Source organism: Mirounga leonina, unplaced genomic scaffold (assembly GCF_011800145.1).
Source record: "Mirounga leonina isolate KUSES-001 unplaced genomic scaffold, KU_Mleo_1.0 Mir_53, whole genome shotgun sequence".
NCBI classification, from domain to species: domain Eukaryota; kingdom Metazoa; phylum Chordata; class Mammalia; order Carnivora; family Phocidae; genus Mirounga; species Mirounga leonina.
The window spans coordinates 95,728,763-95,752,472 of record NW_023270807.1 but is presented as its reverse complement, the minus strand read 5'-3'; positions in this window follow the sequence as shown (position 1 = coordinate 95,752,472).

The window sequence follows — 23,710 nt, the reverse complement described above, 5'->3', positions numbered from 1 at the left end:
CTCAATTTTTTTTATTTTCCATCATTTCGTCTTCTATATCATTAATTCTCTCTTCTGCCTCATTTATCCTAGCAGTTAGAGCCTCCATTTTTTATTGCACCTCATTAAAAGCCTTTTTGATTTCGACTTGGTTAGATTTTAATTCTTTTATTTCTCCAGAAAGCATTTCTCTGATAACTTCCATGCTTTTTTCAAGCCCAGCTAGTATCTTTAAAATCATCATTCTGAACTCTAGTTCCGACATCGTATTAATGTCCGTATTGATTAGGTCCCTGGCAGTCAGTACTTCCTCTTGTTCTTTTTATTGAGGTGATTTTTTCTGTCTTGTCATTTTGTCCAGAGGAGAATAGATGAATGAGAGAACAAAATGCTAACAGGGTAACAATGTCCCCAGAAAATATACACTAAACAAATCAGAAAAGACCTTCCAGAAAGTGGTCGCTTTTCTGTTCAGAGAGTTGTTGCTATTCTTTTCTTCAATCTCCTGTTGAGTTCATAGGTGTTCAGAATGGTTTGATCCCTATCCAGCTCAATTCCTGCGATCAGATGAAATCCAGGTCTCCTACAACTCTGCCATCTTGCTCCGCCCCCCAAGTAAGTACTGTATTTAAATTAAGCCTTATAATTACAAATGTTTGCAAAATTTAATCCCAAATGATGTTCCATAAAAGTTACAGGTGTTTGATTCATACAAATGAAACAAACTGAGCTTTGATTGCAGGTAATTTGGTTTTATAGTGAAAAACCAAGGGGAATATAGATTTAATGGATTCTGTTTTACACATGATGGAAGAAATTCGACACAAGATTCTGTGCTATGGCCAGCGATTCATGTGCATAAAAGGAGTATGGACCAAGTGTGTTTGTGTAGGTAGGTAGCTGGAAATTTTCTCTTAGACTTGTGAATAGAGTGACCATATAATTTATCATCCAAACCAGGACACTTTTGAGAGTGAAAAGGGGTTCTAATAATAATTATATCAGGAGAGCAGATATAAAGTTGGACTGCTTCTAGAGCAACTGGGATATGTGGTGATCCCTTATAAGGGAAGGGGGGCATATTTTCTCCCTCACTCAGCCTGTAGAGCTCTAAACAGAGGGAAAACCAAGATTCATGCCTACTTCACCAGTCCACCTTTGTTTTCAGAAGAAAGTTACAGTTAATAAGGGTTTTCCCAGAATATGCACTATTTCCTTTTTTTTAAGTTAATATACTGCCCAGAAATCTGATTTCTGTAACTGTAGGAAGAACTCTGAATGGCAAAGGAATTATATTTCCTGGAAATGTTTTTTACTGCAGATAATGCAAATGTTTAATTTCTACATTATTTAATATTTATTTACTTATATTAATAATATATCTGCACTAGATCATAACCATGTTACATAAAAACAACAATTTCATTCAATAAATACTGCTGAATGATTCTTAGGAAATAAGCTACCAAAGATTGAGGGAAATGACCAATTGTTGGATTGAATAAGTAGACCTATTAACCCAAAGATTAATCCAATTTGCATATAACAATACCCAAATCAGTGCCAATTTTCTCAGTTTTTCTGCTCTTAAAAAAGTGAAATTTAATCCAGAAGCCATTCAGTAAAATATCAACAGGAAGCCAAATGTAAAAAGACAATTTTGATATTGATACAATTGTAGAAACTGGGCATCCTTTGCACATTTTTTTCAATATGGGGCTTACTTTGGTTATATCATCTTGGAAGTATGAAAATAGACATCCCCTACCCCCAGAACAATGTTCAACCACAGCTTGCCTGGGTCTCACCCCTAGGAACTGAAGCAAGCATCTCACCAACTGCATTCCTGGTGGCCTCTTGGGAGCAACCAGAGACGTGAGCCATTTGACTCCATATTTGCCTTGGGCTACAGTATAATCATTGCCTGTGCTTCATGTTGCCACTGGGCACATAATACTGCTCTGAATGCTTGTTGCCACTGTGCACCCTAAACATGCAAAGACTCGAGTTTAAATAGAATAAGAAGATATGGAAATAACCCCCAAACACTATATACCCAAAATACTGAAAGACTGAAGCGCAATAGAATAAGAAGATACAGAAATAGCCCCAAATCAGCACTGCAGTGAAAATAGATGTCTAGTATCATTATTATATGGATTATAATAACTGTCCTTAATCCTTGGTTGTGTTTCTTCTATCAGCTTTAACTTGAAATGTTAGGCCACTGCCAGTTTTCTTGGAAGTTGATGAGGGGACTCTGACTCACAGAACCTCCACTGTTCCAGGAGCCAAGAACACAGGCAACTCTTGCCTCTGAAATCGCACAACATCATGAGCATGGTTTTTCACATGCCAGATTCTATGGGTCAAGAATTAGGAAAGGGCACAGTTGGGACAGCTTTTCTCTGCCCCTCAATGTCTGGGGGACTTAGCCAGAAAGAAATATGTGTCTGGAACAAGGCGTATCTGGAAGGAGGGGAGCCATTTATAAGATGGCTTCTTCACTCATTTGTCTGGCAAGCTGAGATGACTTCTTTCCACTAGAACTGATGAACAGAGCATCTACCTGTCATTCTCCATGAGGCTTGAGCATCTCACAGCATGGAGACTGGGTTCTGAGTAGGAGTGTCCTGGAGATTCCCAAGAAGGCCAGGTAGGAGTTGCACAGCCCTTTCTGACCTGGACTATAACTGCAGTTAGAGAAACGACATAGACCCCCACCTTGGTATTTTAAGGTCATATTTTAAAACTGCCATGGATGATATTAGGAAGCATGTCACTTTCCTTTCATCCTCATCCTCAGACTTGCTTTTGGGTCTAGCCATTAAAACCACCATGGTAACAACTATAATAAGCTTTATCTTTAAACATTAAATGAGTTGAGAGATGACTTGTGTAACAGAAAGAAAGTTGTTGCCAGTAGTTTTGCCACCTTGAAGGTGGTAAGTGGGGCTGATAGTACAAGGAGTCAAGACCATACTGAATCCAAAGCACCAACTCAGGACAACAGTGGAACAGACCCATGCAGGACCCACCATGGGCCATTATAAAACAGACCATTTTCCCACTTTGTCTTATCCACTCCCACTACCAGCAGAGCTTCAGACAGTTGTAGACCAGCCTGCTGAGACATTACTCCACATCCAGGGACAGATACCACGGCCACTTCTTAACCCCTATCTTCAGTCTGACAGCCAGCAGTCATTTGCCTCTATTTCTCTCAGGCTAGTTTTGGGGTAAACATAACATTCGATGAAGACAAATAGTTAAGTGGCTCCAGAAGCTTAAAGTGAGGGAACTATTATTACAGTCTTCATTCCTGGTGTCAGTACCTTGGAATTGGACACTCTTTTGGTTACTCATAACACTTTGTTATTCTTGGTGGTATTTGACCCTGGGTTTTAATGGTGGTAGAAATAGCTAATTTGATCCCCTTTTTCATCCTGGTCATAGATAAGAATTCCAGAGTACTGAGAAATAATTCTCTATCCACCTCTCCCTTGTTTTTGTTTTTGTTTTTTTTTATCCAATCTAACCAGTAAAACCCAACCCTATTTAAACCCAACCCTAGTCTTCTTGGTCCCAATATATGGGCAGCTGATAGAGAAAATCATACAACTGCATATATTCATCATTCAAAGTTTGTGATTTCTATCAAGTCCAGGTATGCCCATTTCTATTGGTATTATTTTCTGCAACTACCTCAACCAATTTCCCTATCTGAAAAATGGCAAGAAAAATAATATCTATTTTATATGGTCGTGGTGAAGTTTAAGTGAAATTATGCATGTGAAGTACTTAGCATATTATAAATATGCAGTGAAACATTAAATGTTAACTGTTCTGAGCTATTATGATTCTAGTCCCAGCTGGAGTTGATGATTTTAACTTTTCCCTCTCCCATTCTGCATAATCACAATATTGAAACTTCATTTCTCTCCTAAATTTTTACCATTTCCATGCTTACTCTCTCTGATTGCTTCTGCATATATAGAGAAAATCTTTATCCTAGAGGAACCCAGACATTCCCAAAGCTCCAGATTGCCTTAGGATTTAGAGTCCTGGGTGGTAGAATACGACTTCCCAACATGTGCCTTTTTCTCTGCCGCACCTTTCCCCACACACATGTACAAAACATGGAGTATGGCAAACAGACACAGAAGTTGCCCTGGCCTTTATCAAGAGCTGCCACTCCCCTGCCAAGCTTCCCCATGAAAAGGGCCAACTTGTACTAGAGATGCTTTCTTGGTGATTCATAACACCAGGAATCTGGGAATCAGATCAGAACTCACTGTGCTGACAGTCTCCTCTACAAACCATGACACATCAGAGTCCACAGTTACCAGGAACAATGGATAAGATCCATTCCAGCTCTAATGTCCCATCCTTATAATGTTTTAATACATCTGAGGTGTGGTCCATGGTATTCTGGAGCCCACTTGTGCTGGCTCACAAGAGCTAATAATTTTTCAGAGATTTTGAGAGCCCGTTGTAAAACAAAGCCATTATTAAAAATTACATCATGCAAACTTACGTATTAAATGAATCATATTACAAAGAAACATAACAAATACCCCAAACTCATTACATCCTGAGTATTATACTACATTTTCTATTATATATGCCTTTGAGGTTATTATCACGTATTCTATTTTTATGGTAGGAAGAGTATACGAAAATGTGCTGCTGTGTATCTCTTAAGCTCTGCAATCAGTAATATGTTGGTAGCTTTAAATTGATCATGGTGGCTACCAATCAGAGCCTGATTTATTTCTTTTTTGATTGTCTAGTCATGAGGAGTAACGGAGAAAATGTTAATAATGCAGATTAAACTTGTGTCTATCACCATTACAAATGAGTAGCACAAAAAATTAAAGATTATTCTCCCAGGTTTGAAGCAAAAAGTTGCTGACATCATTGATACATTAATGAAGTTCTGACACATCTTCACTGTTTCATTTTCACTTTAGTCTTACTCATTAAAGTAAATAAAAATATTAACCATCACTCATTTTAGAACTATATTCATTCATCAATTGCACCTGTGGGTTGACCACATATGAATAGAGTTTAGCAAAATTCAACCACATCAATCTGTGAGAATCAATTGGCTATATGGAATTTATAATAAAGGGTATAGTATATTTTATTATTATTTATCAATTGTGTGATACACATCCTTTGTATCAGTAAAATTTATAATACACTTATGTACAAATATAAGTGCATGAACTTTTTTCTGAGAGTCTGTTGTCACTAGTACACCACTGGTGCTGTGATTATTTCTACCATTTCCATAGAAGAGTCCAGACAGAGCTTAGAGAATTTGGATCTATTTTCAAATGCCGCATGTAGGGGATTCCATAATTCCCAAGGTATTCATCTTTACTTTTTCAAATATTTGTGATGGCATCTTTGCCTCATTCACAGCATGCCTACGATACAATGAGGCTGTTGTAATAACAAACAGACCAGAGCCCTTGATTTACCTAAGAAAGAAGCCCTGGATTTAGGATCACACTAAAGCTCTGGGAAGAACCAGCTCTTCAGCACCTAACTTTCTGCTTGGTTGTTGGTGATGCATTAGGAGAAGGTTCCCTGCAGGATGCCATGGGAGAGAAAACATTGGATCTCTTCCTCAATGGGTCCTGCCTCATTAAGCCAAACTCAGTGATACAAGAAGCTCTTTCTGCCCTTGCCCCAGTATGAGGCAGCACAGAAGCTAGTAGATTCCATCTAATCTGAGGTGTAAGAGGAGACTCGGGTTGGGATTGATTGCAAAAGCTCCCCAAAAGTTGGCCAACATGTATAATAACAACCCCAAGGAGATGCAAAGAAGGACAACCTCGAATGACTCAATCATTAGAGAGGATGACATATTAAGAACTTAGGAAACCTAAACTTAGTTGAAAAGAGAAGACTCAGAGGGACATAGTTATGGCCTATAAATTCTTTCAAGGTAACAATAAAAATATAAGAAGAAAATTGTTAGTAGCATGAATTGGTGGGAAGAAATGGAAATTCAAAGGAAGAAAAGCTTTGTCTTTGATTACAGAAAATATTTTGGAGAAAAGTAATTCTATAATTTGTCTTCTAAGGCAAATGATTTTTCTTTTTAATAGGTATTAAATAATGCATTAAATGGCTGGATAATTCTAAGAAGATTATAATAAGAAACTTTCAAAATAAATGATATTTTCACATGAGTATGTTTATTATGATTTTACACTAATAGATTATATAAATATGTACGCTCATATTGAAATTATAACTTTCTTTCACAGATTCATTGGATCTGTCATCATTTTTTTTCCTAAGGAGTTTGCCTGCACAACAATGATAGAAACTTGCATTTTTCTGCTTTGTATTTCTTAAGATAATAAGCTGGTCATGCATGATTTCATTGAGTCACTCAACAGGGAGCACAGATTAGATTTCATTATGATTGTTGGAGTGACAAAGTGTTAGATTTTTACCCACCAACCACACAACTTAATAGGAATACCCTATTTAATGACATGGGCATTCACAACTTCCAAAAGGGTGGGTTCCAGGAGAATCTCTGCAAGGGTATGCTTATTCCCAAGCCTTTTGTAAATAGGTGCCTTGTTCCCACATGGAAAGGAGTAAAATGTTTGATGATTTTTAAACAGCTGAATTTTTTTTAGGAAAAGCAGTTGAGTTTGAAAACATTTAAGCCTAGGTTCTAGATTAAAGTGAAATCTTTTTTTGATGCTCTGGAAACCCACAAGTGGAAGGCAACATAGGAGGAGGCCAGCACTTCACAGACCTCTCTCCATCCCAAACTGAAATGCTTGTGAAATACAGGAACATGGGGAATGCAGCTCAGGGCATTGGATGAACCCCTAGAACTCAGTCACTTGCCCTCAGTGACATGTATCTCAACATCGAAACCAGGGTACTGCCTTTGCTATAGAACTGGTCCAAGGGACTCCACACGCTCTCTTAGCAATCATTATTTAAAGTTTTTCTTATTTTGTCTAATCTAAATCTTGGATGTTATATTTTCTACTTAATTCTATGGATATTCTTTAGCCATATGGGATACGAGAAGAAAGAAGGAACCAATTACCCTTCACATACACGTTTTTTCCTGTATTTAGAGATTATCAGTCTAATCTCTTCTGGAGAAAAAAAAATGCATCTAATTTTTGGCAATCACAGTGGGGGGGTCTGACATTCTCAATGTGTGCACATTCTCTGTTTCACGACATTTCCATTGCTTTCACAGAAACCCTAACATTTCATTGCTCGGGGGCTTAATTTACTGCACAGCGGCCTAGTCTACATTTTGGCACACTATAGGTTAAGAGTTTAGACTATCTCAGAACAGTCCCCAAAGAGTAAATATCAAAATTATTATATAACTGGAAGAAATGGAATATCCATCTTCAAGAAATTATTCAATTCACCACAGTAAAATTTCCTCTAAGCCTATGTGTATTAACTACACTCGGGCACATGGCCAGGCCAAAGTTAGCTAGCTTAAGAGAACATTACACATTATCTAAGATAATACTTGAAATAAATAGTTCTCCTACATTCCTATTCAAAGGAAGATAATGAACTTCTTCATAATTCGCAACAATGTGTTGTGTTATGTAAAGTAAGATTCTAGCAAGGAACAAGGCTATGAGCCATTATCTGAATTGCTCCAAGCTGTATTTCCAGGGTCAGAGAGCATTTGTATTTGAAGTACTGCCTAACCAAAAGGAGCCCATAAGTATCTTTAGCAAATGCTAGAAAAGCTTGTAGAGGATATTTAAATCTTCATTATTTAAATCAGCAACAATTCCTCCTCACCCAAGTCATTCAGAATTTCTTTTGTTTATTTAAGGTTAATATGCTGAAGGGGGTCTGGGGATGTGGGCTTCTCAACTGAAGTAAAATAAATTGATATAAAGTTTTTGCCAAAAATCTATTCATGGAACATAATTTATTGAATAAGTTGGGCAAAGTTGTGTATGAAGATTAAAAAAAGGGAATCCTTATTCTTTCTCATGCATGCCTTTTCTTCATTCTCTTTGAGCAATTTCTTGGACAAATTTCATAGCATCTCTGATGGTTTTCAGGAAATAATAAACGTAACATCTTTAGATGTAAAAAAAGCTAGTCCTATCTTATATCAAGTTCCAATCTCTCAGCTGACCTAAAGTTTTTCTGGGTCCTCTGACATGATCCTGACTCAGGCTCAAAACCCCACAGACCAGCAGGAAGAGGCTCTGGCTGGTTCCCATTTGCTCAGCTTCCCCATTCACTGGCCCTCCAATTCACTGTGCTGTCCCTGGTATTTGTGGGAAGGGGAGCAGTGGCAGAAGCAGGGAAGAATAAGGAGTGAAAAGACTCCATTGACATTACAGTGATAATCAAGCCTCATTCTATTAAGGTCTTGGTGGATTTATTTGCCTTCCATGGTCCATCCTATCCAGGTATTTACTCAGAGTCTGCATTCTTGCTGTGTGGCACACCTTCATCTACAATTCCCTGACTTGAAAATAATGCCTTTGAATGCCCGTCACATTCTTTCATGGCTACTGGAAAGACCATGGGTCGTACCCACCCTGTGGAATGCCCACCAATCTGGAAAAAAAAAAAGGGGGTGCTCATTACCCTTAACTTGAAAACAGGGCTTCTTTCCTTGAAAATCTGGAAATATGTCCCAGGGATGCTTAGGGTGCTGGCAGAAATGAAAAGACCAATTCCTGGCACATCAAGCAGTTGTTAAAACATATGTAATATGCATTTGCCAAAGGAAATTCCACTTTCTGCAGGTGTGTATTATATATGGGAGAGACAGAAAGAGAAAGAGGGAGAGAGAGATTGAGAAAGACAAAGACAGAGAGAGAAAGCAAAATATGGTAGGGAGAGAAGACCACACAAAGGTGAAATAAGATTTTTAGAGGGAGGCAAAATGAGGAAGAGATGGTTGGTTTGGTTTGGTTTGGTTTGGTTTTTTATACTCCTCAGTCGTTAGGCTTGACCAGAAAAGCTGAGTGAGGAAGGGAGAAAAGTACTCATCTCCCTAAGCAAGTCACTGCTTAGAAAATAATGAGCCAAAATTATTTTTCTGCAAGAAATGGTACTCCTCAAAAATAAAGGGAAAAAATATTTTTCAGATCCTTCCATATTGGTAAACACATTAACTTTCACATAATTTGATTGAAGAAAAAAAAAATCTCAACAGCAGAGCAGAATTTGTTGGTGGGGAATTGACCTGGCATGAATATTATTGGCAAAGATCAGACTTCTGGGATGATTTTACTTAAACATTCTCAATAAAATCATACATGGAATTCTAAGGGACTCTCTCAAGTTCCTACTCTGTGTAAGGCACAGGGTTGGGGAAGGGGATAATCAAGCAGCATATAGATGCTAGGAGCATTAATTCTGGGGGATCTGTAAAGAAGTTATGACATAAAGAATATTTAACCTTTTCCTTCTTGTCTTCAGAAATTTCCACTTTGTCCATGTAAGAGACAAAACTTTACATCTTGGATCATTCTAAATCAAGAGCTTTTCAATATATTTAACACTGTTTTTTTTTTTTTTTTTTTTTTTTTTTAAGAGGGAGCTGGAAGGAAATGAAGGAAATATGGAAAATGAGACCAACAAATAGATTCAATAATTTACCATCAGAAGTTTCCTCAGAGCTGCCAGTAAATCTCTTGCAAAGTATACAATTAATATTTATGAGTGAGACATTGCAGGGCGTGCATCTGCCATAGCTTGGTAATTCACTTAATTTCTCTAAGGTTCCATTTTCTTACACTGTGCTAGAATCAATTAACCCCACTCCCCTGGGAAAGGGGAACTAGGTTTGGTGTGGAGGAAGAAAGGATTTGAAATTTTTAAATATTAATCAGAAGTGGTTTATCCTTCTTCGACAGCAAAAAGAAACACATTTGTACCTAGTAGAGGTTCTGGTAACCTGATTATAGCCCAGAAAAGACTCTAAGGCCCTAACAACAATGCCTGAGTTTATTGGCGGTAGGATGACTGTTCTTCCTGCAAATGAAATTTGAATGTATTATCGCAGAGAAAGTTTTGGCCATGGCAGTGTGAACCAGCATCCCAGGTAAACTTGTGAGGAGACTGGCCTGGCTATATCTCTGGTGGGGAGACTACAGTGGATTTGGAGATCCTCTGACCATCACCACTTGTAGGACTATGACCCATTATCTCCCCTCTGAATAATGAATGAGCAGACAAGAACCTCTTGAATTAATAATTGGACTAAGGTTTAGGAAGGTAGAAATGGTGGTGGGAGCATCTCTCCATGGAGAGTAATGGACATTATCAAGGAGGGGTATGGAGGACCAGAGAAAAGGGATTGAAGGGAAAGGCAGCATAGAAAGAAGAAGGGCAGAGATGAATGAGATCAGGAGAGAGAAAGTTTTCCGTGGTTCACTCTACTTAGAGAGAGATAACATTTCCTCTGAAATTTGATCCTTTAGAAAAATACTTCTTCAGTCTCCATCACAGTTAGGTGTGTGATGGGTTGGAGGAGACTGGCAGATTGGTGACAAGAAGTAGGGTGACACCCAGGGGACAAACCATCACCTACCCCCTCATTCTCAGAGGCTTGATCATAGACGGAGCTGAGGAAGAACTCCTCCATCCTTACCCCATCCCACTCCAATCCTGGGATTTCCTAGGCAGTGCCACCCAGGAGCCCAGAGTGGAGAGTCCCACAGAACTGCAGCAGCAGAGAAGACCCCACTGACCCACATGGCTGCCCACACGGTTTAGCACAGGTGCAGACTTCAAGACCAGGATAATAAATTTTCAAAGGTATGCCGTGAGCATGAAATGAGACCATTTAAATGTAAATGCTTTTCACTCTATAAAGTGCTATAAAAATAAGGTCTTATTTTTTAATTATGTACTATTAACTCAGTTACATCTATCCTAATACAGAATTATTGGTCTGGCCTTCTGTCTCTAATACCAAAGTAATTTTCTTAAATGCCTACATATTACCATTCTGAGTTGAAAGCCACCTTGGACTAGGTATATATTCTCTATTGACCAAATTGGCTTGTTCCCAAAGTAGGCTAGAACAGAGTGTGAGTGAACATCTGAGGTCCAGAGTATAAATAAGAAGACACTATGTTCATTTACTGACCTGTTTTGGAGCATCATTGTCCCAGACATTGTGAGACCTACCAGAGACAAAAAAATAAAAGAACAGAACAATTAGCGCTCTCGGGATTTCTCAGTCTAGGGGAGGAGACACACTAAAATTTAGGGGAGTTTAGGACAGGATGTGCTGTTTTAGAGGATCACTCTTCCTAGGAGCAGGTCAAAGAGAACATTATATTCCAAGGATTTGGCCTGCTGTGTGCACAGCAGAATCAGCACAAAAACCTCTGACTATATGCCCATGAAAAGAAAGCTAAAATTAATTGCCTAGTGATTGAAACGGCAGGTCTCTTGTTGCCGAGAGTTGGATTACTTAGGAACTCTGGGTTGCAAGGAATATAAACCTACTCGAGAATATGGCATGCAGGGGGTGAGCAGAAAATAATAATAAACACAGGGAAGACAGAAAACAAATCTCAAACGTACAGAGGTGGTACTGTATGGTTGATTTGAGCTTGGGCTCTAAATCATACTATTTACATTTGACTTCCAAGTTCTATTCCCTATATGAACACTATGTGACCTTGGGCAACTGATTTAACCTTTCTTGCCTTGGTTTTCTTATTTTTAAATGGGGTTATTGAAAGTGCTTACTTCAAATAATTGTTCTGAGGGTAAAGGGAAAATCCTTGAAAAACTCTTAAAACAGTTCTGGTGAAAAGTGAGGGATCAATAAATGTTATTCATGAACAGTGTTAAGTTTCTAGGCTCCAGGAGAAGCTAAATGGCAAGAATTCTTGGGAGAAAAAAATCAGTTTCAGTCAGGCAGGCCTCAGGAAGTTTGGAATATCTTGAACTGGTAAGTCATTGAAAACTTGAGTGGTGCTAATGACCATGTTGTTTTGCTGCCCCCCCGACCCAATGCCACCTGAGCCACAAATCTGTTTTCACCCAGTCTTCACCACTAATATGACTCAGTTTTTCTCCTTGATTCCATGTCTGTGGACCCTTTCCTTGACCTCATTGCTTTTATTTACCCTTTCAGTTTCTGGTTACCCATGACGTCCCCATGCTGCTTTCTCTCTGTGTGACACTTAACTTCTGCTTCCATACCTACCCTCAGTTTCCTATTTTACATTAAAATTTCCCAACAGAGAGTATAACTAGTCACTTTGCCTTGTCAGGTAAAATAGTCCTATCAGTCATTTACTAGGTGTTTGGCAAGTCAAGTGAGCTCCCTTCAGTTGGGCATCTGCTCCTTGAGTATGTTCAGTAGTGGCCAGGATGAGGGCATCAGGTAGAACAGAGTATGGTCACCTAGATTTAAGGATCTACCTGGGTCTGCTTCTCATTTAAGGGCTTAGACCATAACTTTCCATAAGTGAGCAGGGGCTACCTGAAGAGGCATGAGGTTTGAACTCTAATTTACCAGTATACCTCTAACCACCACCCATCAGGAAAAGTTAACCAAACTTTTTTTTTTTTTTTTTTTAAAGAGAGAGCATGGGAGGGGAGGGCAGGGACAGAGGAAGAGGGAGAGAGAGAATCTTAAGCAGGCTCCATGCCCTCAAGAGTCTGATGCTTAGCCAGCTGAGTCACCCAGGTGCCCCCAAACACTTTTTTTAGTGCACAAAACATACCATAAAATACCAGTATCTTCTGATAAATTTCAAACACAGTAATTAACATGGTTGAAGCCATTTTTAACCATCATACCTACGGAATCATGGCACCTGTGTCATCTTTCATCAAAGAATCTATAAAGCTATAAATTTTTGTCAATCCCTACACAATCTAATTTTGCTTCTAGTAAAATGAAATGATTGCACTCTATTGATCTTGACAATTGCCAGGTCTGACATTCTATAATCTATGGCTCTCTGTAATATGTCCTTTGCTGCCGCCTACATCTGACATTCACGGGATCCAGAGCAAGAGTGTAAATGGAGCTCCACGTCAGATAATATAGCATAATATCATAGAACAAAATTTATATAAATCAAGTAAACAAAGAGCTAAATGAAATATGTTTGATAACCTACCTTTCAAAGAAGTGAGAGGTTAGATTTAAATTAAAATTCTTGCGTTCCTTAGAGTTCCTGAATATGGCAGCCCCTCTGCCCCCGGACCCCTTAAGCTACAGACAGTTTCCTCTTCGTTTCTCCCCCTAGGCTCTATCCTGCATGATGAGGAGCCTTGTGTACACACATGTATGCACCCCAATCCACACATGCAGCTGCATTTACATCTCCCACCCCAACCCCCCCACTCCCCAAACCATTGCTCCTTGGCCATGTCTGGGACACAGGCATGTGCATATTGTCAATGGTCTGCTTAAGGAAGACAGATCTGGGGTGTTGGAGCAGGGAATTTGGGGGTCCTAAGTACTTCATGTGTAGTCTACAAAGGGGGCAGACACTTGGTCCTCTGAACTCCTCATTTGATGGGGAGGCGCTTAGCCAAAGGAAGGCCAAAGCAGGACCCTTTACAGCATGACTTCCCAAGCAGCGACCCTCTTTTCTATATCGAAGAGAGGTACTGCCCTGCCCATGACTCCTGAGCCTGCAACTATCAAATTAAGGCAAGTAAGTTACCAAAGAACTGTTTTGTCCCTAATTTATTTTTCTGGCCTTGGAATTCTGCACACCTAACCTAATAAAAGAACAAATAGACACATTTTAGAAAACAACAGGTTTATTTGGTAATCCATTGTTTGCATTCTATTGTATTCAAAGCTGCCAGAGAGAAACTTGCTTTGTCTCTGTAGTAATAAGGATTCTTCACGTTCCCAATTTAATTCCCCTACAGTCTGACTGTGGAGTTCTCATGAGGAAGGGAAAAGGTAGCCTGATTCACGAGATAGGACTTTTCCTCATGTAGACCCTTCTACAGGGGAGGTGCATTTTAAGATAATGGATGGTTTGTGTGTTGTTTTATTTTTAAAGAAACCTTCCTGCCAGTGTGAAAACTTAGAGAAACACAGAGGAAACAAGCGTAAAAGTCAAGGCATGATATAATGACATTAATGATAGTTAACATTTATTACACACGTACTAGGTGTCTAAATACTTTATGTGCATTATCTCATCTAACCTTACGTGAATTAGATGAGGTAAGTGTTATGATCCTCATTTCTATATTTCTGAGTTACAAATTCCACAAATACAGAAAAGAGGTTACATGGTTTAACCAGAGTAATTTGGAAGTGGTCACGCAGGATTCAAACCAACTCTAAACAACTCCAAAGTCAAGATCCGTAACTAGTCTCAATAGCCATGAGATGAAATATGTTCCAACCACTCCTGGCCACATTTCACTTTACTGGCAAAAGCCAAGTCATCTGAAAATATTTTGATTTTGCTTATTTGTTGAAAGTAACGTGTTTTACGCACAACTGAGTTCCTGTGTCATGCATGGGTGCAGAATGAAAGGAAGTATATCTTTAAACTCAAATCAATGGAGACTCTCCCAGGATGACAAATCCATTTATTATTATAGCATGCAATAAAAAATTAGGAGAGCCAAGAGGGCAAAAAAGCCCGAAAGCCTGCTGTATTCACATTAAAATGTTCCAGTAAAACTTTTTTTTAAGATTTTAAGTAATTTCTACACCCGGTGTGGGGCTCAAACTCACAACCTTGAGATCAAGAGTCACATGCTCCACCGACTGAGCCAGTCAGGTACCCCAAAACATTTCAGTACCTCAAAATTTAAGTGAGTCCAACTATTCATGTACACACACAAGCAGGAGTACTATTCTCCTTTATGGTGCAGACTATTATTAAATATCTATTCTCTGAAGTTCTACTTTCTAAAAAAAAAAAAATGGAAGTAGAAGAAACTGCTCATTAAAAGAGAAAATTTTATATCCGCTAATGCCACCCTGGATAAAGGAAAACCATTCTTCTCCTAACTTTCAGAATTATTGACTAAATGTTGAAATCCCAGAGAAGTTCTGCAAATGGCATGTTTGCTTTGCTTTCTGGGTGAAATTCCTGGGTGACAATTACGATGAGCCCTGTGCTCACCCTGTCGTGAGCCCACCTGCCTAGGCAGGCCTTGGATCCCCTTGCCAGTGAACTTGCTTTTCTCTGTAGGGGATGCCTGACCTCTCCTTTAAAAATGAGTCATTTAAACCCTTAATATTTGGATTACTGAGAGTAATTGATGAAAATGTATTTGATAGTGCTTGCTTCGGCAGCACATATACTAAAATGTATTTGATAAATGTTCATTGCGTGCCTACCTTGTGATAAACACTCTTCCGGCTCTGAGAATAAAGGAGGAAATGAAATAGACAAAGATCTTACCCCATGGAACTCACATTCTAGTAACAGGACACAGAGAACAATAAAAAGGGTAAGATATACTAGAGGTAAGTGATGAGAAGTACTGTGCAGAGAATAAAGCAGGGAAGGGGTATAGCAAGTGTTGGGAGGGGCAGGTTTCACTTCTATATAGGGTACCAGGGAAGGCCTTGCTGAGCAGATATTTGTATAAAGGCACACCGGAAGTTAGTAAAAAATGAGACCTGTGTTTATTTGTGGAAAGAGTGTTCTGGGCAGAGAGAACACGTTCAAAGGCCCTGGGGTGATTATGTATATTTACTTGCTAAGGCTGCCATAAAAAAATACCACAGGCTGGGTGGTTAAACAGAAGAAACTTTCTCACAGTTCTGGAGCTTAGATGGCCAAGATCAAGATACCCGCATGGTTGGTTTCTTCTGAGGTCTCTCTCCTTGGCACGCATATTGCCACCTTCCTACTCCTCCTTCCTGTGGCTGTCCCTCTGTGCATGCCTGCCTCTGGTGTCTCTCTGGATCCTAATATTCTCTTCTTACAAAGACACCAGTCCAGTTGGATCGGGGCCTACTCTCATGGACTCAGTTTAAATCAATCAGCTTTTCAAAGGTTGTGTCTCCATATACAGTCACATTCTGAGGTACTGGGGGTTAGGATTTCAACATAATAATTTAGGAAAAGGGGGGGGCATAATTCAGTCCATAACACTGTGTAACCAGTGTTTTTAAGGAACAGTATGGGTCAGTATGATTAGAGGGTTGTGAGCTAGGAACAGAGTATTAGATTAGCTCAGAAAGGTAAGTGGGAGGAAAGTCAGATTGTGAAGGGGCCTAAAGGTCATTGTAAAGACATTTCCTTTTACTCGAGTGATACAGGAAGTCACTGGAGGGTTTTGAGCAGAGGAGTAAAATGATCTTACATTTTAACTTTCAATTATAGGAGATGGGCATGTCTCTTGAGAGAAGGAGAAAGCTCATTTAAATTAGAATGACCAATGGTCTCTAAAGAGGTCTGGGGCAAAACCTGTGTAGATTTGTACCTGATCTATTTTTGCAGCAGAGCCTGAAAATGTCCTTTTCACGATTCACGGATTCTTCTTCTCCTTCTTGTAGACTGCCAAATTTTGCTGTTTCTCTTGAGGCTGTGTTGTTGGGTGAATGCAAATTTAGAATTGTTACGGCTTTGAGTGAGTTGAATTATTTTATCATTGTGAAGGGACTCTATCTCTAGGAATGCTTTTGTCTTAAAGTTGTTTTATTTGGTGCTAATCTGGCTATGGTAGCCTTCTTTGGGTCATATTTGCCTGGTAGTCATTCCTCTGGTTTGCCAAATACTTCCATTCTCCTTCCTTTGGGGCACAGATTAGGACTGCACTTTCTGGACACTTTGTGGTTTGTTGAGTTATGGGAAAAGTTCCAACGAGTGATCTGTAGATGGAAACAAAGTACCTCACTTTCAAGCAGGAGTATAAAATTGCTGGTGTTCAACCATCTTGCTCTTATTATGATTAACCCAGTTCAAGGGAATGGCTGTTGGTCATCCCAGGCTTTGAAGGCAGGAGACATGGAACAGAGCCCCAAGAGACTGGCAATAGGCACGAGTGACAAATAACATGTTTTTGTTTTAAGCCACTGAGATTCTGGAGTTATTTGAGACCATAACAGACCAATCATGACTAATATATTTGGACATCTTTAATTCTTCTACTTCTAATCGTTCTCTATTCCAGAATTTCTGAACCTCAGTGCTATTGATATTTTGGGCTGGATAATTCTTTGTTATACGGGCCTGTCCTATGGCAACCCTGGCCTCTGCTCACTAGATACCAGTCGTGTCCCCTTCCCCCCCATGTGACAATTAAAAATGTCTCCAGACATTGCCCAAATCACCCCTGGTTGAAAACCATCGCTCTAGCCTTATAATTGAGGGATTAATTATAAATTATTTTATAAATTTACTCTATAAGTTACTTTATAAATGTATATAAATTATAAATTACTTTTAAAGTAATTGCTGTTTTCATTTTCTCACCTTCTTTGTGTTCTCTATTAATTTGCAAATTATATACTCTCTATGCTAGGTATTGTAACACGCATTCTTACTACATTTAAGGTCAAGCTTTTCCCATTTCCTAAAAAATACATGGCTCTTTGAATGCTGTAACTCTAGTCATCCCCTCCTGATTTATATCTTAGTTTTGTCCAATATTTTGGTTTCATCTTGTTTTATAACACCACAAATTGGAGGTTATTTTATGAAGTTAGAGTTTGTTAGATTCACCCCATATTTACCAATTTTTTCCCTTGCCATTCATGTCGAGATTTCAGACCTTCCATCTGGGTTTATTTTCTTTCTACCTAAAGCACATTCTTTAAAATTTCCCTTCACAAGTGTTGAGTGTGATAAACTCAATTTTTAATTTGATTGAAAATGTATTGTGCTCCTGTTATTGAAAAGTAGTTTCTTTCAGTTTAGAGTTCCAATTCTTGGAATTCTAAGTTCAGGGTGTTTTTTATTTCTCAGCATATTGAAGATAATATGACAGTCATTTTTCATTTTTTTTATTGTCATTGAGGCCTAACCCTCTGTCCAACTGCTTTTCTGTTGAGGTGACCAATCTTTTCTCTCCACACATTTCAGATCTATTCTTTGTCATCTCACTCTCCACTATGATGTGGTTCTTTACGTGACTTGCTGGTAATTATGGATTTGAGGCTTAATGTCTTAACAATTTTTTTTAATTCTCAGCTATCATCTCTTCAAATATTTCTTTTTCCCCCCATTTTTCTATACTATCTCCTCTGGTATTAGATATATATTAGAAGTTATCACTCTATGTTCCAAATTGATTAACTACATTTTTTTTCTTTCCGGGTTGAATTACAGAAAACTTCTTCAGAACCATTTTTAATTTTCTTGATTCTTTCTTTAGCTGTTTCTAAACCTCTGTTTAGATCTAGCGGTTCTTTAATTTTAATTATAATGTTTTTGTTCCTAGAAATTCCCATTGTATCTTTGACAGAATTTTTTGCCATTTTTATAGTGTCTTGATCTTTGCACAGATTTTGATAAGTATCTTTTGAATCTCAAATCATACTAAATATACTTATTTTATATTCTCAGTCTGATAATTTCAATACCTGAAGTTTTGCAGTTCTAATTCTGGTTGTTCTTATTCTTGCTCATGGTGCCTTGCTTCCTTGTATATTGTGATTTTTATTTTTACTTTTATTTATTTACTTATTTATTTAGCCTGGGGGTCAAATCTGAGACTACTTTAAATAAAACTTTTGGTTTTTAAACCCACCTGTGGGCAGGCTAGTGATTATCAGTTCTCAGGAAGGGATTATATTTTTCCTTCACTGGAAACCAAGATCTAGTCAGGCATTTTCCTTAGCTGTTTCATTCTTGAAGATGCTCAAAAATCTCATTATTTTTATGTGATATATGATTAGTAAAATAAGAAGATCATCAAACGTGTTCACTACTGACCACATATACTATGGCAATAATTTTAGCTTCTATAAAATGTAGATAATAGCATTTACTTCACAAGTCTACATAAAGACTGAATGAAATACAGGTGTATGTAATATCAGGCACATAGTAGGCCCACACTGTTAGCTTCCTTATTTATGGAATGCTAGGTCATCATTTGCATAGGTCATCATTTTTGCACATGTCACCTACAAGCAAATCTTTCTTTCCTAGTTAGGAAATAGGGAAAATCCTATTTAGTCTCCCTTCTTAGTCTCCCTTCTCTTTTTCTTAGTCTCCCTTCTCTTTTTCCACCTTTATTCGTGCAACTTGCCTTCTACTTGCAATGCTCTAGTTATTGGTTACAATAGGACAGTTTTATCTTCTAGAAGTACAATTCCTACATTGGTGTAGGCGTCAATCAAAGTAAAGCATTAATAAAAGTTATTCCTCCATAGGAGTTGTTTGGATGAAAGAATCACACACAGAGACACACACAAATCTATTTACAACTTGCCTCTCAAACTCTGTAAAAACGTTTGATTCCTGGACATCAAGGATTTGAGGGTTTTTCTCCCCTATCTAAGTTTAGACCAAACAAATGTCATCTCTGCAGAATACTGTAGGAGACATAGTTAAAGATTTATTAAATTCTCTTAAATTTATGACAAGTATTTCCAAAAATGGAAGTCTTCAAATTAGACAACTTACTCAGTTAGAATTTTCTTGGAATTTAATTTTAGTGGGAAGGAATAAGTTAAGAGAAAATAAAGTCATATTAGTAATTAAAATTCCAAGAAATAAAATTTTCAGATTATGTCTTTGGGTCTGTAAACATTTATTCCAATCTTTCACAGTTTCTGTATTTGCAATCATAATTCTAGAAAATAAAAACTAATATTCATAGCATGGAAACTTTGGGAAATTCCCCAATGCTCAAGGAAAAATGGATTATTTTCCTGGCACTGAATTTACAAAAGAAGGAGAACATACAGGTTCATATTAGAAAGATCTCTACCTAATGTTAATATATTAATAAACACTAATATATTATATATTTAAGCACATCAAATTCCATAATCTACATGATGTCTCTTCATTCACACTTAAGTCTCAGAAGAGCTAATCACAAATTGTCAAGATCCTGAATTTGGGGCACTTGGGTGGCTCAGATGGCTAAGGGTCTGCCTTTGGCTCAGGACATGATTCCTGGGTCCTGGGATTGAGCCCCTGTCTGGCTCCCTGCTCAGCAGGGAGTCTGCTTCTCCTTCTCCCTCTGCCCCTTCCCCCTGATCATGCTCGCCCTCTCTCTCTCTCAAATGAATAAATAAAATCTTTTTTTAAAAAAAAAGATCCTGAATTCTACAATAGTAAGAAAATTCTCTCCTTCATGAAGAGGAACCTTGAATCTCTAAGTAGTGAGATGATAGAACATCTCTGAGATCTTCCAGGAATTAGAAGAGTACTGCCTTTATTGAATTTAAGAATAGAAGCTCTCCTCCTCAGAACTCTAAAGGGATTAGTCACCATTGCACTAGAAATGAACCTAAATGAATTAACCTTGCCACAAGCATCCTTCAGCTTTCAGGAGTAGTAGGCCAAACCTACTTTGAGAAAGTGGTACCCTTTGGATATTCACCTTTTGCACTAAGTTGTGGACTCAGCTCTGTTTTTGGAATATTCTGATCCTCTGCCTTTGGAGTGTCACTGAGAAATGTACCAGGCCACATCCAAGATCATTCAGAGGAAGAAAAGTGAATTCATAAAGAAGTCTGCCAACTATAATGCTTTGATGGATAAGGCAAGAGGAAAACATCTTTCAACTTACCCTGAAATGGTGATTGGTTTACTCTCTGAAGCATGAGGACCGAATTTTCCTTGCAATTTTATTTCTGCTAGAGTTCTGCTGTTGCCTTTTTACATTAAAAAAATCCCCTTTGTTAAGCTTAAAATATTTTGCCTTAAAGAATCTTCCAGCAATGCAGTTTCATTATACAACAATCTCAGCATGAGACTAAAATGACTAAACTCATGGTTACAAATCATTCAGTCATCAGAAAGTATTTCTTAGCCACCTAATTTTGCCAGACGCTAAGCAAGCAACAGAAGTTAGAGCAGTGTCTGGGACAGAGACAACTCATAACCTCATAGAGTCCACAGTCCAATAAAGAAGAAAATAGCTGAATAATTACAACAATGATGATGGTTATAAAACTGTACAAGGTACAATAATAAAATCCCAGGCCCCCTACCTTTGGAGACATCAGGCAAGGAATTTCCTCTTAAAGTAACATTTAATCTAAGACCTGAAAAAAGAGAGGAAATTGGTCACAGAAGTACAGAGGGAGAGGTGTGCCAGGGAAAGAATCTCCAGAAAGGATGAGCAGCTTGTACAAGTCAAAGAACATTGAGAAGGTCACTGTGCCTGGTGCACTGTGAGCAAAGTGTGGAGGCAGAAAACAAAGCTGGTAGATACAAGCCAGACACTGTATGACCTTAGAGGCTCTTTTAAAATGTTGAACATTACTTTAAGAGCACTGGAAAGCTTTGAAGGTTTTAAGCAGGAGAATTAAATGACCAGATTTTAATATTTGAAAAGATTGTTCTGTGCTCTGAGGTTTGTCCTCAATGCTTAGAACAAACAAGTTTCCTCTCTCGGCATAAAACACAGGCTCAGCACCAGCCTGCAAGGATAGATTGGGCAAATGTGGGTGCTTATCACAGGGCAACTCATCCTCACTCTTAGGAAAACCACTTCTAAACGCATGAAGCTCTGACAGCACACAGAGCCATGGGCTGGCACAGCTGTTTCTCACTAGAACAGAAATCTTACTTGCCCTTCACTGACATTGACCAGCACTGTGGATAGAATAACAATCCTCTTTGGAAGTTTTAATGATCTGTTCTATAACTCAGGTCATAGCCCATCTTGCAAATAACTTTCTGTCAAAATCAGGCACTAATACATCATCAAAGAGACTGTATTCCTCTGCTTCAATATTTGGGCCAAGAAATGCAACTGATCTTTGGTTCATATCCCAATCTGGGAGTGCTGATTTTTTCCAGCCTCAGAGGCTGGTGTTTGTTCTAACATTAACTAGAAAGTGTACCCTGGATCATGCTGGACTCTAATATACTGTTTGAGGAAGGAGGTGATATTCTCTTCCTTCCATTGACCCCCAGTGCCCTCTCTCATCTCTACTCCTGAATCCAGTAGGTTACCAAAGTTTTTTTTTTTTAATAGACTTTATTTTTTTAGAGTAATTAAAGGTTTATAGAAAAATTGAGCAAAATATACAGAGAGTGCCCTTAGGTCCCCTGTCCCCCAACCACGTTTTCTCTATTATTAACATCTTGCATTAGTTACTATGGATGAACCAATATTCTTATATTACTATTAAGTAAAGTCCACCAATTACATTAAGATCCACTGTCTTATGCAGTTCTATGGGTTTTGGCAAATGCCTTACAGTAAAATGCAGAATAGATTTACTGCTATAAAAATCCCTTGTTCTCCACTTATTCACAGCACCCCCCTCCTTGAATTCTGGCAGCCACTGATCTTTTTACTGTCTCTATAGTTTTGTCTTTTTCCAGAATGTCATATAGATGGAATCTTACAGTATGTAGCATTTACAGACAGGTTTCTTTCGCTTAGCAATATGCACCTAAGTGTCCTCCATGTCTTTTCATGGCTTGATAGCTCTATTTTTATTGCTGCATAATATCCCATTGTGTGGATGTATCAAAATTTGTTTATCCATTCACCTACTGAAGAACATCTTGGTTGCCTCTATGTTTGGCCATTATGAATAAAGCCACTATAAATATTCATGCTCGGGTTTGTGTGGATGTGAATTTTCAGCCCATTTGGGTAGATACTTAGGATCATAAACACTGGATCCTATGGTAAGACTACGTTTAGCTTTGTAAGAGACTGCTAAATTGTCTTCCCAAGAGGCCATGCCATTTCTAACTGGCACGATGCAGGGACCATCAATTTGGGCCTAGAGATCCCCCGTGTGGGGGCTGGCATCATGGGAAAAAATACAGGATTTGCAAAACATAGTACTTACTCTACTCCCTAGAAAAGTGCATTTTCTGGCTCCTTGGGAGAGTCAGGCACACTGTTTCTCTTTTCTTTCTTTTTAATATAAAAAGGCCTTTGCTTTCCATGGAGTCAATTTCCTTTCTGTCTCATTCTCCCAGAAAATGCATTGCTCCAATTATGCCCACTTTGAAAAAGTCTCTTCTTAAAGCCAGAAGGCCATTTTTTGTTTTTTGGTTGTTTTTTGTTTTTGTTTTTGTTTTTTCCAGCCAGCTCAGACATAGAGTTTACACTCACTGAAGCTCTGATGAGGTGGGAGGACTTACTCCCATGTGCTAGGTCACAGAACACTCTCCGGTCCACTGAGGCCCTGAAACTGTCCAGCTGGTTGTCATCACTAATTAAAGAGAACGTTTTAATGTCACTTCATGAATGATTCACAGACATATCACAGTGTCCTTTGTATCTGCAATGGCATTGGATCACAGAAGTGAATGTACTTGAAGAATGTCCCAAAGCTCAGCAGTAACTATGTTAATCAATTATTTCCTTTTTTTGCTTGTCCTTGGCCTTATCAGATCACCTTATCCTTGAGTTATGGAAGATTTTTGTCCCATTCTGCATTATTTACTTCTAAGAAAATCATCCCTTAACCATTCTTTCCCTAAAGTTCATGATTTCTGCTTATTTCTATATTCCTGAATCCTATGATACATTATTCCAAACCATTTTCCTAAAATTATCATGTTATAATTCACCATCATTAAAGCTTTTCACAAAATAATCTCCAAAAATATTT